Source organism: Raphanus sativus, chromosome 4, assembly GCF_000801105.2.
Source record: "Raphanus sativus cultivar WK10039 chromosome 4, ASM80110v3, whole genome shotgun sequence".
NCBI lineage: Eukaryota > Viridiplantae > Streptophyta > Magnoliopsida > Brassicales > Brassicaceae > Raphanus > Raphanus sativus.
Genome location: NC_079514.1, coordinates 46,226,010 through 46,239,343, shown reverse-complemented (window position 1 = coordinate 46,239,343; position 13,334 = coordinate 46,226,010). Strand labels below are relative to the sequence as shown.

The following is a 13,334-nucleotide window of genomic DNA, read 5'->3' as shown; positions in this document are numbered from 1 at the left end:
TGTATCAAAAAAATGATATGGTTATTCACATAAAAAAATTATATGGTTCAGTAGGTTGAGAAAACAAATATTTTTTATTAGTAAGTTTGTTTAAAATAAATATTTTTTTAGCATGAGAAATAAACGATGTATCAGAAATATTGTAACTTTAAACAAATGATGTATCAGAAATATAATTTATGTAAAATTAGATTGTATTTTTGACTGATTTGATGTTTTAATAAAATCACCATTTAAAATGGGATACATTTAATTGTGATTGAGAATCTATTTACTAATTTATAGCGATGAGAATCAAAATTTATGGCTGACTAAAACTATTTTGTATTTTAGGAAACAATATAATACATTTGACAATGCACTAATTCTCTTAATTATTCGATATGGATATGCAGAAGTTATGTGAATGATTACGTTGTTCTAATACATTTTTTTTAAAATGCATTTTATGTTTAGTAGATAGATATATAATGTCCATTTATACGAAACACTATAATAGCAAGGGAAGCGAAATGGTGAACTGAAAGATAGTACTGTGGATACTGCGACGAGGGATATGGGATTCTTGTCGGGAAAACAGAGTAAACAAAACAAAAATCTGTGGAGACCAAAGAGACCGCCAAGCTAATTAGCTTAGCTCTTTCTATGTTCCAGAGTATATATATATCTATTTAGTGATGGTAAAGATGAATAATGATAAAGTGGTATTTTTGAAAATTCATGGGATTTATTTACATACTGGTTTGTAAAATATATTATTGTTGATTAATAGGAGAAAATGAACGAGGCAGGAGAAGAGCTAGGCATAAATGGAACTTGATCACTATAAGAAAACAAACCATGCAACCATTTTTATAAAAGACCTTACTATTTTTTTTTAATTAAAATCGTTTTAGAAAAAATATTTGTTCTAATTTAATTAAATATCAATGTTATTTGACCAATGATAATATACATTCCATTTTATTATTTATTGGATTCTGGTTATGTAAACAATTAATAATATTTTTATTTAGAAAATATAAGAAATTAATTATTTTCTTAAACGATTTATATTATAAAATTGAGGGAGTAGCAAAAAAAAAGACTAGTAATTAAGAAGCAAATAAGAAACCTAAGGCTATGCTTTTGTACAAGTGTATTGAACAAAGAACTTCACATCCGTTTTGCAGTGACTCGTACCAAACATCTCGTCGGTAACCATAAACACACACATGTGTTTTCCAAGACAATTCTGCACAGAATTATATTTCACATTATTATTCATTGAAATATTTATTGTTCAGTATAATTCACAAGACAATTCTGCAATTAATTTTGCTAACCTTTTTGACAACCTTCATGGTGGTTGATGCACCGCAATTTCCGTGTTTATAGTGTTCACATTTACCGGAAGGATTACCATAATCAGCAAAATTGATTTTTGTAACAACATCTTTAGATTCTCTTGTACAAGAAAGCTTCCACGGAAGTTCGAGATTAGCTTCTGTACACATAATATATTCCTTACCCATGTCTTTGCCATAGTGAGTGTAAGCAGTTTGAGATTTGAAGGTACTGTCAGCATCACTAGATATATTCTTATTGGAAACTAAACCAAACACAGAGGAATGAAATATAACTAGAAGCAAGATGTAGCCTAGACGATGGCTATGTAAAGTATTCATTTTATTTTTTGTAATCAGAAGTAACAAAAATGTATTAAGCACTATATATAGTTTAATTTGGATCTAATTTGCAACGGCAAATTCGTGTGCTGGTGTGGCCATGCAGATTTCTTTCATATTATTTGGCATCTGTTAGTTTCATTTCTTTATTCAATTTTTTTTTTTGGGACAACGTAGTTCTATTTTTTTGAATTTTCTTTTTTTTTCTTTGTTTTCGGAGATGTATAATAACATTGCTTTGACTTTTTCACGATGACTTGATAATAGATTTTTATTTTGAGTGAAAGAAAATGTATTACGTCCATTTTAAATTTATAAAATCACATTTGAAAAGCATATATGTTTAATAAAAGTCAAATATTAAAATTAAAATATATTAGAAACTATTTAATATAATGTTTTAATCCAAATAATATCGAGAGAATTACCAAGTGTGACTCAAAACTTGGATTCAAACCCAAAAGAATACCCCAACTTGGGTCAAAGGCAAAAGTAACCTAAAAGGCTATTGAAATTACAACTATCTCCTTGTGAACAAACAAAAAAACGGATTTTTTTTACGTTTCTACCCCTCGCAAGTCGTCTGTTTAGACGACTTGAAAATAAGTCGTCCAGACAACTTAACTTAAAGTCGTCTGGACAGTTATTCTTAAACATAATTTAAAAATTTTGTAAAAAAATATTTTGATAAGTGAAAATTGGAATTATGTAATTAACATATGTCTTAAGAGATATAAATTAATATATAACAAATTTCAATTGTTTTCAGCCCAGATGAGTGAAAGTAGTGAGTCATGATATTCTTTAGTTTATGTTTCATCAACATATGTTGTAGTATTGTATGTGTTCTTAGGGTTAGATTTTGGAAAGCATTAAAACCGTTTTTGAAAATTTTTAAAATTACCTAAGCGTGTTCATTTATGTGTATAATAAACACTATTGAAGTATAATTTGATTTTATAACGTGGTTAGTAAGTTAATTTAGTCATTTTAGCTTAGGGGTTCATTTTAGGGTCTGGGACGACTTAATATTTAGTCTTCTGTGCACAGACGACTAAATATTAGGTCGTCTGATGTACATTATCAGTCAGAATAAGTCGTCTAAACCGGACCAAACCTTAAAGTTTACCAATGTACTTTTAAAGCTAACCGGATTATTTACCCAATATATAAGGTGATTTTTTTTTGTTTCATTTTCCGCTAAATTCAGAAACCCTAACAGTTCTCTCTCACCGGCGATATCAAAGGCGATTCGAATTCCCACTATTTCCGAACAAACCATCGTTCTCAACGTCGGCTATCTATCTCACTTCATTCTCACCGTTGTCGCCGCAGCTTCTTCTAATCCTAGCGCCGCCGATTCCTCTAAATCCTAGCGCCCCCGCTTCCACTATTTCCGAACAAACTGTCGCCCTCACCACCGTGCTCACCAACGTTCTCACCGCCGCTTCCTCTAAACACTAGCTAGCACCGCCGCTTCTTCTCTGTAAACCGTAGCGCCGTTTCTCTGTAAACCCTAACGCCGGTAAGTCATCAATCTCGAGGAAAAGATGAACATAAAATGTTGTCTCTATCAATTTACTCATTCTCACCGTTTCACGTTTATTTTTTCAGATCTATAACCACAATGACGAGTACTCCAACTCCTTCTGCGACTAATCAGGTCCGCTTGAAATTTTTCTACTGGAAGACTTGTAAGTAAGTCGTCTGGAAAGTCTTCCAACTGGAGGACTTAGTAGACGACTTAAATATAAGTCGTCCATTTGGAAGACTTTCCAGACGACTTAAATATAAGTCGTCAACTAAGTCGTCCAGTTGGACGACTTTCCAGACGACTTATATTAAAGTCGTCTACTAAGTCGTCTGGAGTAACAATTAAGGTGTGATTGATTTAGCTTGTGTTCTGACTTCTATTGTTGTCTTTGATTATTTTGCAGACAAAAAGGATGGATATTCCAGAACTCCTCCGTAGGTTATACACATTAGAGGAAGAGCCAGAACCCCAGCATAGCATTTCGTATCATACGGATAACAAGAAGTTGCATACTGCTCTTAGGGAAGCTCTCACTGATGATGAATTTGAAGAGCTCAATGAGTCGAGTTTGGGAGTTTTCATCAAGTTCAAGGAGCAGGAATTTGGTTGGGCTTCAAGGCCGGTTCACTACATGCTCTGTTTAAAGCTGGACATTAAGAAGAAGTACGAGATGTGGTCTCTCGTTGGTCCAGAACCTGTGAGGTTTTCACTGTTAGAGTTTGAAAACCTCACTGGTCTAAACTGCGAGTACATCGAAGACCTTGAGACACCAAAATGTGAAGTTACCAAAGAGATGGTTTCTTTCTGGGGGATGATAGGAGTTAATCTGGAAGCTGGGCCAACTACTGATCAGATAAAACAGCACTGAAGAGATGCGGGGATTGGTCCACGGAAGATCGCAAGCGGCTCGCGTACCTTTCCATCTTCACTGGATTCATTGAAGGGAGAAAGTTTTCAACCGCTACACGATCTACTCTAGCAAGGCTAGTGATGGATTTAGAACGGTTTGAGAATTATCCATGGGGGAGAGTCGCATTTAAGGTGCTGATGGACTCTTTGTGGAACAAAGAGATTACTGGCTGTTACACCGTGGATGGGTTTATACAAGTTCTTCAGGTCTGGGCGTACACAGCTCTGCCGGGAATGGGTGCTAGTATTGGTAGTCCCAGAGCAAACAGTCCGTCTCCACCGATTCTGGCTTACGAGGGCAGCAGAGGCCGCATATTCATGAAAGCTGCTATCTTGAGTCAGGTACTTTTCCATCTTCACTTAATTAAGTTGTCTGGAAAGTCTTCCAGCTGGACGACTTAGTAGACGACTTATTATAAGTCGTCTGGAAGGTCTTCCAGCTGGACGACTTAGTAGATGACTTATTATAAGTCGTCTGGAAGGTCTTCTAGCTGGACGACTTATTAGAAGACTTATAATAAGTCGTCTGGAAGGTCTTCCAGCTGGACGACTTAGTAGACGACTTATAATAAGTCGTCTGGAAGGTCGTCCAGCTGGACGACTTAGTAGATGACTTATAATTAAGTCGTCTATTTAGTATTTTGTTTCAAATATCTAACTCGATTCTTCTTCTATTTACTGCAGACCCGCGTGATCAACTTTGTTGAGAAGGACATTAGTGAAATGTGGCCAAAATGGGACTCTGAGGTTGAGGACGTGCCCGCGGAGAACATCATTAAAGTCATGTATGATCGGAGACCGTGGAAGTGGACCATGGATTGCTGGGAAGTCACTGGTACAAAACCTAAGGTTGTGACTCCATCGAAAAGAGCCAAAGAGATGGTTGTGGTGGAGGTGGAGGAGGAGGAGGAGGAAGACAATCAGAGACCTCGGAAGAAAGCTCGTAAAGAGGCTCTTAAAGAGGCTAGAGAAGACGATAGAGAAGAGGCTAGAGAATAGGCTAGAGAAGAGGCTAGAGAAGAGGCTAGTTGGGTGACCAGAGAGGAGTTGGAAAATATGTTCAAGGACGTAGTTGACGTGATGAAAGATGGGTTTAAGAAGTGCATCAGGGAGATTAGGAAGATGTCCGATAGATTGGAAGCTGTGGAGAAGAAGGTTGGTGTCACCAATCAGGCTACCCCTCAAGCCAAAGAAACCGGGGTTAGTAACAAACATCCTACCCCTCAAGCCACAGAAACCGGGGTTAGTAACAAACAGGCTACCCTTACACCTCAAACCAATCAGCCTACTCCTCAAACCAGACAGCCTACTCCTCAAAAGGATCATCCTACACTTCAAACCAATCATCCTGCTCCTCAAACCAGACAGCCTACTCCTCAAAAGGCAAAGCCTACTCCTCAAAAGAAACAGCCTTCTCCTCTGCCCAAAGAGGTTAGTATCAAATCCTCTCCCAACAAGAATTAAGTCGTCCAAGGTCTTCTAGTTGTCCAGACGACTTAAATAAAAGTTGTCTGGACGACTAGTTGTCCGTGGTTAACTAGTCGTCCAGACAACTTACGTTTAAGTCGTCCAGGGTCAACTAGTCGTCCAGACAACTTTTATTTAAGTCGTCTAGGGTCAACTAGTCGTCCAGACAACTTTTATTTAAGTCGTCCAGGGTTAACTTGTATGCAACTTTTATTACAAAGATTGTTGCCGGAGGATACAGCAGATGAGGCGATCTCGGTATATAAGATCTTGCCGGAGGATAAAGCAGATGGTGTCACCTCCAAAGAGATTGTTCCTCTCACTTCCACTGACCAACCGAGCTTCGCTTCCAACGATCAACAACCGAGCTTCGCTTCCACCGATCCAAGCGTTCCAGTTTCAGAACCGAGCCTGGTTGTATTGGACAAAACAGCTCCCACTGCTTATGTGCGTGCAAGGAGTGAACGAACGAAGAAACCTGCTCCCACGCAGATATCTCCTTATACGGCAGAGAGAAAGAAACTCCTTAGAGTGGAAAAGTATAATCCATTTCCCACACTAAACAGACCTAAGTTGAAGGAGCTTGCTGATTGGTTGAAAACTGATCCGTAAATGATTGCTTTACCCATAATAGTTTGATTTAGTCTACCAAAACTGATTGCTTTTTTGTTTGCAGTCATTATTTCACTAAGCAAGAGGACAAACCACGTACATCACCAACTTGGTGGTATCACATCCTCCGGAGTAACAAAGGATGGCTGGAAGACGTAGTAAGTCTTCTGCTTATCTTTAAGTCGTCTGGTAACTTGTCTTTCTATAGATTTGTAAATATATAAGTCGTCTGGAAGGTTTTCCAGCTGGACGACTTACCAATAAGTCGTCTGGAAGGTTTTCCAGCTGGACGACTTACAAATAAGTCGTCTGGAAGGTTTTCTAGCTGGACGACTTACAAATAAGTCGTTTGGTAGGTTTGTGCGACTTAAATAAAAGTCGTCTGGAAGGTTCTAACTTGTATTATTTTATATGCAGCATATAGATGCTTGGATTAATGTGCTGAGGCAGAGGTATCAGGAGAACCCACAAGCTTTTCGGAGCGAGCGAATGTGCTTCCTGGATCACAACTTTTACCAGTCTTGGAGAGACCAGTATCTGTTCTTCAAAGCATCGGAACCTGATCACAAAGGTTTAGGAAGAATGCTACCTGGTGGGGCGTCGAGTTTTTATGACGGATCAATGCCTTCATTTTGCCAATCAAACAAGAAGTGGGGGGAGGACATTGATGATATCTATGTGCCAGTGAACTTGGACAACAAACATTGGGTTGCTATTTGGATATCGATCCCTAAGAGGCACATAGTCGTCTGGGACAGCATACCTACATCTAGCATACCAGAAGCATGGGATAAGATAATGGAGCCTTTTCTCGAGATGGTCCCTTATCTGCTTATTGAGTGCGCAAACACCGACGAATTACGGGTCAAATACGGGTTGGAGCGATACACATATGAGAGACGGCTGAAAGATGTACCCACGGCCAACAATGGTGATTGTGGCGTGTACGCTCTAAAGTACATTGAATGTCATGCTCTTGGGGTCCCTTTTAGCCCTAAAGACTTTGCTAGGTCCAATGCGAAGAATATGAGGGATAATATGGCGGTGGTTATATGGACGGAGCTTGTTGATCATCATTTGAAAGATAATGAGGATGGTGATATGTTCGTGGGCATGTATGATTAGATTTGTGTATGGCTTTGAACTTGTCTTTGTATAGATTTTCTAACTTGTGTATGATTTGTGTATTTGTATTTGAACTTGTCGTTGTATATATTTTCTAACTTGTGTATGATTTATTTGAACTTGTCTTTGTATAGATTTGTAAATATATAAGTCGTCTGGTAGGTTTGGACGACTAACAAATAAGTCGTCTGGAAGGTTTTCCAGCTGGACGACTTACAAATAAGTCGTCTGGAAGGTTTTCCAGTTGGACGACTTACAAATAAGTCGTCTGGTAGGTTTGGACGACTTACAAATAAGGTAGTCTAAAAATAGTATAAGGTAGTCTAAAAATAAAATACACTGGACGACTTAGTAAAAGGTCGTCTAAAAAAAATAAACTTGAAGGGATAGTAGAAGGTAGTCTAAAAATAAAATACACTGGACGACTTAGTAGAAGGTCGTCTAAAAATAAAATACACTGGACGACTTAGTAGAAGGTCTTCTGGACGACTTACTTGAAGGTTATCTGGTAGACGAAACACTGGACGACTTAACAATTAGTAGTCTGGACGGGTAATCAAGAGTGGACGACTTAAATTTAGGCCGTTTGGACAACTAGTCAACTGGTTGTGTACATTGTGGTTTCGTATGGCCAGTTTCCTTGCAGTTTGAGCATCTCTGTGCCCTGTGTTTCTTCCTGGGTTTGTGTCCTCTCATCCTAGATAGCTCCAGCCAAGATTGCCATCTTGATTTCTTCTGTCTCCCCGGACCATGCTTTACGTCTGGAGGAAAGCATTCTCGTTCCTCAATATGTTGTGACACGATAGGATATATATTCTCTGAGTATCCTGCATACAGATGATTCTTTGAGTAAAATGGACATACAAGTGTGGAGATATGCAAACCAGCATGTGTTCCAGCAGCTATAGCATGAGAGCAAGGTATTTTCTCCACTCCATAGACACCACAATCACATTTTACATGTTCCAAATCAACCACACAGTCCATTTTGCCACCTTTGACAAAGAAACGCCATCAATCAATTGGTTCGACCGTCATCGTATCCGCTATCTCTGATCGAACAACAAGCAAGTATTCAACATCCCGGCTATGTTCAGTTGGGAGACTCAAAGAATCTTGTCTCCTTTTCCAATACAATTGTCCTAACTTCTGCCTTATGAACTCCAGCAGGAACGGAATCAGAAATCCTCTTGCTCGCTTCAGTGCGGAATTAATAGATTCAGCGATGTTGCTTGTTTTTATGTTGAACATGTTTCCCTTACAATAAACCCTTGACCATAGCCTGGCGTCGGCCTTCTCCAAATACGTTGCAAGTTCCGGGTTTGCACTCCGTATCTCAGCCATGTACCGGTCAAAATCGTAAACCGTGTGCGCATAAGCAGCCTATTTCACCAAGTACATGAGATGTTTCCCTTTAAACTTTTTGACAATGTTATCTTGAAGGTGATAATAACATATTCCTCGGGTTACCCAAGGAAACACCTTCTCACACGCACTTTTAATGGCTGCGTGCCGGTCGGAGACTATCACCAGAGGCTTGTCATGAGATATACAACTGGCCAATTTTTTGAAAAAACCATTCCCAAGAAGGTTCATCTTCAGCATCCACGATCCCAAAAGCCAATGGGAATATCTGAAAATTGCCATCTTGTGCGGCTGCAACTAATATAACACTTCCATACTTTCCACTTAGGTGAGTTTCATCCACCACAATGACCTTTCTCTGATACTTAAAACCTTTGATAGAAGCTCCAAAAGAGAGAAATAGATACTTAAATCTTTTCATAGAATCAAGTTCTATAGCCGTGATAGAATCAGGATTTGCAATGGAGATTTGCTCGAGATATGAAGGCAGACGCGAATACCCTTCTTCTGCTGATCCTCTCACCATTTTTTGTGCATATAACAGTGCTCTGTATGAAGTGGTGTAATCAAGCTTCATGCCAAACATGTTCCTCATTGCATCAGTGATATGCTGTGAAGTTATCCCATCAATGATTCCAACACGATCAATGAAAAGACTACCAACATACTTTGGAGTACAGTGTCTCCGCTGAGCGATTCGATCTCCAATTGAGCATAAATGTTTTTCCACATACTTTGTTACCCAAAACGTGTTTATCCCATCTTTCACACTCGCTCTGATCTTCCATCCACAACCGCTAACCCGACATGTTGCCACAAGGAGAGTTTTTGTTGATTTGTATATTCTGAAAGAAAACTTACCCCTCACTGCTGTCAACCGCAGCTCTGAAAGCAGTGCATCCTTGCTAACAAAACTCTGGTTGACATAGATGCTGGTACAATCTGATTTTCCTCCTTCAATAGCATTTGTCTTAGCATATGTCTTTTCAATTTCTTCAAAACAAATATTATCATCATCTTCCTCGTCCTCATCTTGAACCTTTCCATAAAGACTGTAATCCCCACCATTCTGATCCGTTTCACCAACAATAGTGTTATCAGCATCCTCCTTCCCATTTTCCTCCTCCCCATTTTCCTCCTCCCCTTCTTGATTTTCATCTTCAACAGACTCATTATCACCAACATCTTCAAAACATTCATCAGCTTTATCACCAGCATCTTCTTCCCATTCACCAGCTTCATCATTATCACCAACATCTTCTTCCCATTCACCAGCTTCTTCTCTTTTCTCTGAAACCGTTTCCACCTTGCTGCGGCTTGATACACAAAGACATACTCTATGCGTTTTGAGTATCTCGAGCAAGTTTCGAACTTGTCTATCACTTGTAACATGAATGGGAGGACTGCCTGGAGTCATCATCATTTCTGCTGGTAATGAGTAGCTAATCTCCACAGTCACTGATCTCATGTCCAGGTTATAATCTTCTTGAGCCATTGCAACAAGTTCAGCATGTGTTGAATCTTCATTCAATAAAAACAATCTTGCTCCTTTGAGATCATCAACCACAAAATCCCAACGGAAATCTCTCAACAGCCATTCTCCATATACTGCATGTAACATAAAAATCATCTGCAAATATTCAAAATAAAACACATTAGTAAACATAGAGAAAATGAAGAAGTTCAATAAACATTATCGCAGACGACTTAGAATTAAGTCGTCCAGAAGACTTAAAGGTAAGTCGTCTAAAGAGGTCACTTTTGCAATTGAAAATTAAAAGGTACGACTTAATTCTAAGTCGTCCGGCTTTGTTTGTTAAAAAAGAAAAATCCAGACGACTTATATATAAGTCGTCTACGAGAAACGGGTTAGTTTTGCATTTGACCGAATCGTGTCAGATCTTTGACTATTTCTGGACGACTTATAATTCAGTCGTCTCTGGAAAGTAAAAATTTCAATATTTTATTCAAACTAGACGACTTACATGTAAGTCGTCCTAGGTTAGTTTTGTAATTGAAAAATAAAACTTGAAATTTAACTTTCTCCAGACGACTTAACTAAAAGTCGTCCAGCTAGACGACTTAATTTAAGGTCGTCCGGGATAAGCAAGGTTTGACCAGAAAATTGGAAAAATTTCTGGACGACTTTGCTTTCCCCGGACGACTTTAAATTAAGTCTTCTGACGGGACGACTTTATATTATGTCGTCTGGTAAAAGTTAAATTATGAAGTTTTATTTTTCAATTACAAAACTAACCTAAGACGACTTACACGTAAGTCGTCTAGTTTAATAAAATATTGAAATTTTAACTTTCCCAGAGACGACTGAATTATAAGTCGTCCAGAAATAGTCAAAGATCTGACACGATTCGGTCAAATGCAAAACTAGCATGTTTCTCGTAGACGACTTATATAAGTCAAAGATATAAGTCGTCTGGAGTGTTTTTTTCAACAAACAAAGCTGGACGACTTAGTTTAAGTCGTCCGTTTGACCAGAAGACTCATCAGTAAGTCTTCTACATCCAGATGACTTACTTGTAAGTCTTCTACGCGAACAGATTTTGAAAAAAAAATCAAATTTGTACCTTAAACTAGGTGAGATGACTTCGTTTACACACAGGGTCTTCTCCAACCACCCAGAACCTCAAACGAAAGCAACCGTAAGTCAAAACGAAAGAAATATGGCTCTGTCAACCATCGCCCATATTTTGAATCAAAAGCTTGAGTGTTTTGGATGAATATGGAGAGAAAGTGAAAGAAATGTTGTTTTTAGTTCATAACAATTGAAACAGAGAGAGTGTAAAGAGATTTACGTGCATTAAAGGGCATTAAATGCTCCAAACAGTTCGTACAAGGTTGTTCCCACTATTCATGGCAGTGGCAATTTTGCAAATACTTGAAGAAGATGAGGTTGAGACAGTAAAGAAGCCATTTTCGAAAAACAAAAAAAATAAAAAGTTAATGGCATTTTCGTAGATAAAATACAGGTGTGGGGTTAAAAACTCAAAAAAAAAAATGAGTCAAAAGAAAATGTTAGTTTTCTGTTTGACTTCAAGTTTTGAGTCACTTTTGCAAAAAGTCCAATAATATCATCTACTTATATAGATATAATCTAAATATCAACCCTAGTTTTGGCAATTTTTAATTTCCAGTCTCGGTTGATGAAAATCACAATTTAAAAAAAAAATTGTGAGATTAAACTTTAGTGAATTGTGGTGATAAACAGTGGCGGATTTAGAACTATTACTAATCGGGGGCACTTTAATAAGTAATTCATTTAAATAAAAAAATTCATAACTAAAAAATACTTTACAAATTTATCCTACGAGATTTCATATTCTGGAATTTTTTCACTACTACTTCGTTTGTCACTTTTTCAAACAATTCCTTTTTAACAAAACAAACAACACAATCATTTAAAACTGATCATTTATCCGATTCCGCAAACTAGTCTTCACAATCTTCATCGCTGAAAAATATCTTTCAACTGTAACGGTGGCAACAGGTAAAATCAATTCGTTACAATTGACAGAGCCGGTAGTAGAGATGGAGAGACATGAGCAGAGATCTCGCGAGGGTGGAGAGACATGGAGCAGAGATCAAAAGAAAGAAAAGAACAGACGTCAAGAGTGAGATAGAGTCAGAGAAGAGAGGCAGAGGAGGAGAGGAGACGTCACAATTCTTGGTGATTGCGTGGAGTAGGAAGACAGAAGAGATGGATTATATGTGAGAAAGAAGATAGAGAGTTTTCCCCCAAAAAAAAGATTAGAAGTCACGAAGAACACATTTACACAAACTCATATCAGACGTGGCGACATACCTCCAATGCTATTGGATGATTTAATTAAACCTATATGTTCACATAATTTCTCATATTCTCCTTTTAGTAGTGTTATAGATAGATGTCTCCACACCGATAAAAATTTGTCAAACATAAAGCATCAACACAATTAAAAATATTAGTTATCAAATATCACTACAAGAAAACACCGGGAAACCGACGGCCTTTTTCGTCGGTATGTCCTCGGAATAACAGTATTCCGAGGACATACCGAGGAAAAATGTCGTCGGAATTTTCTCGTCGGAAAGTTCGGTTTCCTCGGAATTTCCTCGGAAATTTCTGACGAATTACTGAGAACATTTTTTTCTGACGAATTTCCGAGGAAGCATTTCCTCGGAAATTTCCGAGGACTGTGTCCCTCAGAAAATTCCGAGGAAGCTGTTCCCTTAGTAATTTCCGAGGAAGTGAGTTCGTCGGAATATTCCGAGGAACCCACTTCCTCGGAATTTTCCAAAAAAAAAAAATTTTTAAAAAATTTAAAAATTAATTTTTAATGAAATTCGAAAATCTAAAATATAAATTGAAATTGAAATATATTAGATAATTTAAAGTTGTACAAATTAAAAAAAAAACATTCAGAGTTTTGAAAGAAAAAAAAACTAGGAGAATTCTATGTCCGGATACATCTTCTTCATCATCTCCATCATTCGCTCGTTATGCTTCCTTGTTTCCTCCCATCCCGCCAGTTGATTTTCCATCCTGGTCTCCAACGCAGCTATGCGGTCATCCTTGTCCTTCAACTGATCCATAAGTAGTACTGGATCAACAAAGAGTTGTGGTGCAGAAGAAGCAGCAGGAACTGATCGGGATCAAC

The 13,334-nt window shown here is 37.9% G+C and overlaps 1 pseudogene; it reads left to right on the top strand.

Annotated features, from left to right (window-relative positions):
- Window positions 1-2,914: 2,914 nt before the first annotated feature.
- LOC130511396 (uncharacterized) lies at window positions 2,915-7,314 on the top strand (annotated as a pseudogene).
- The last annotated feature ends 6,020 nt before the right edge of the window (window positions 7,315-13,334 follow it).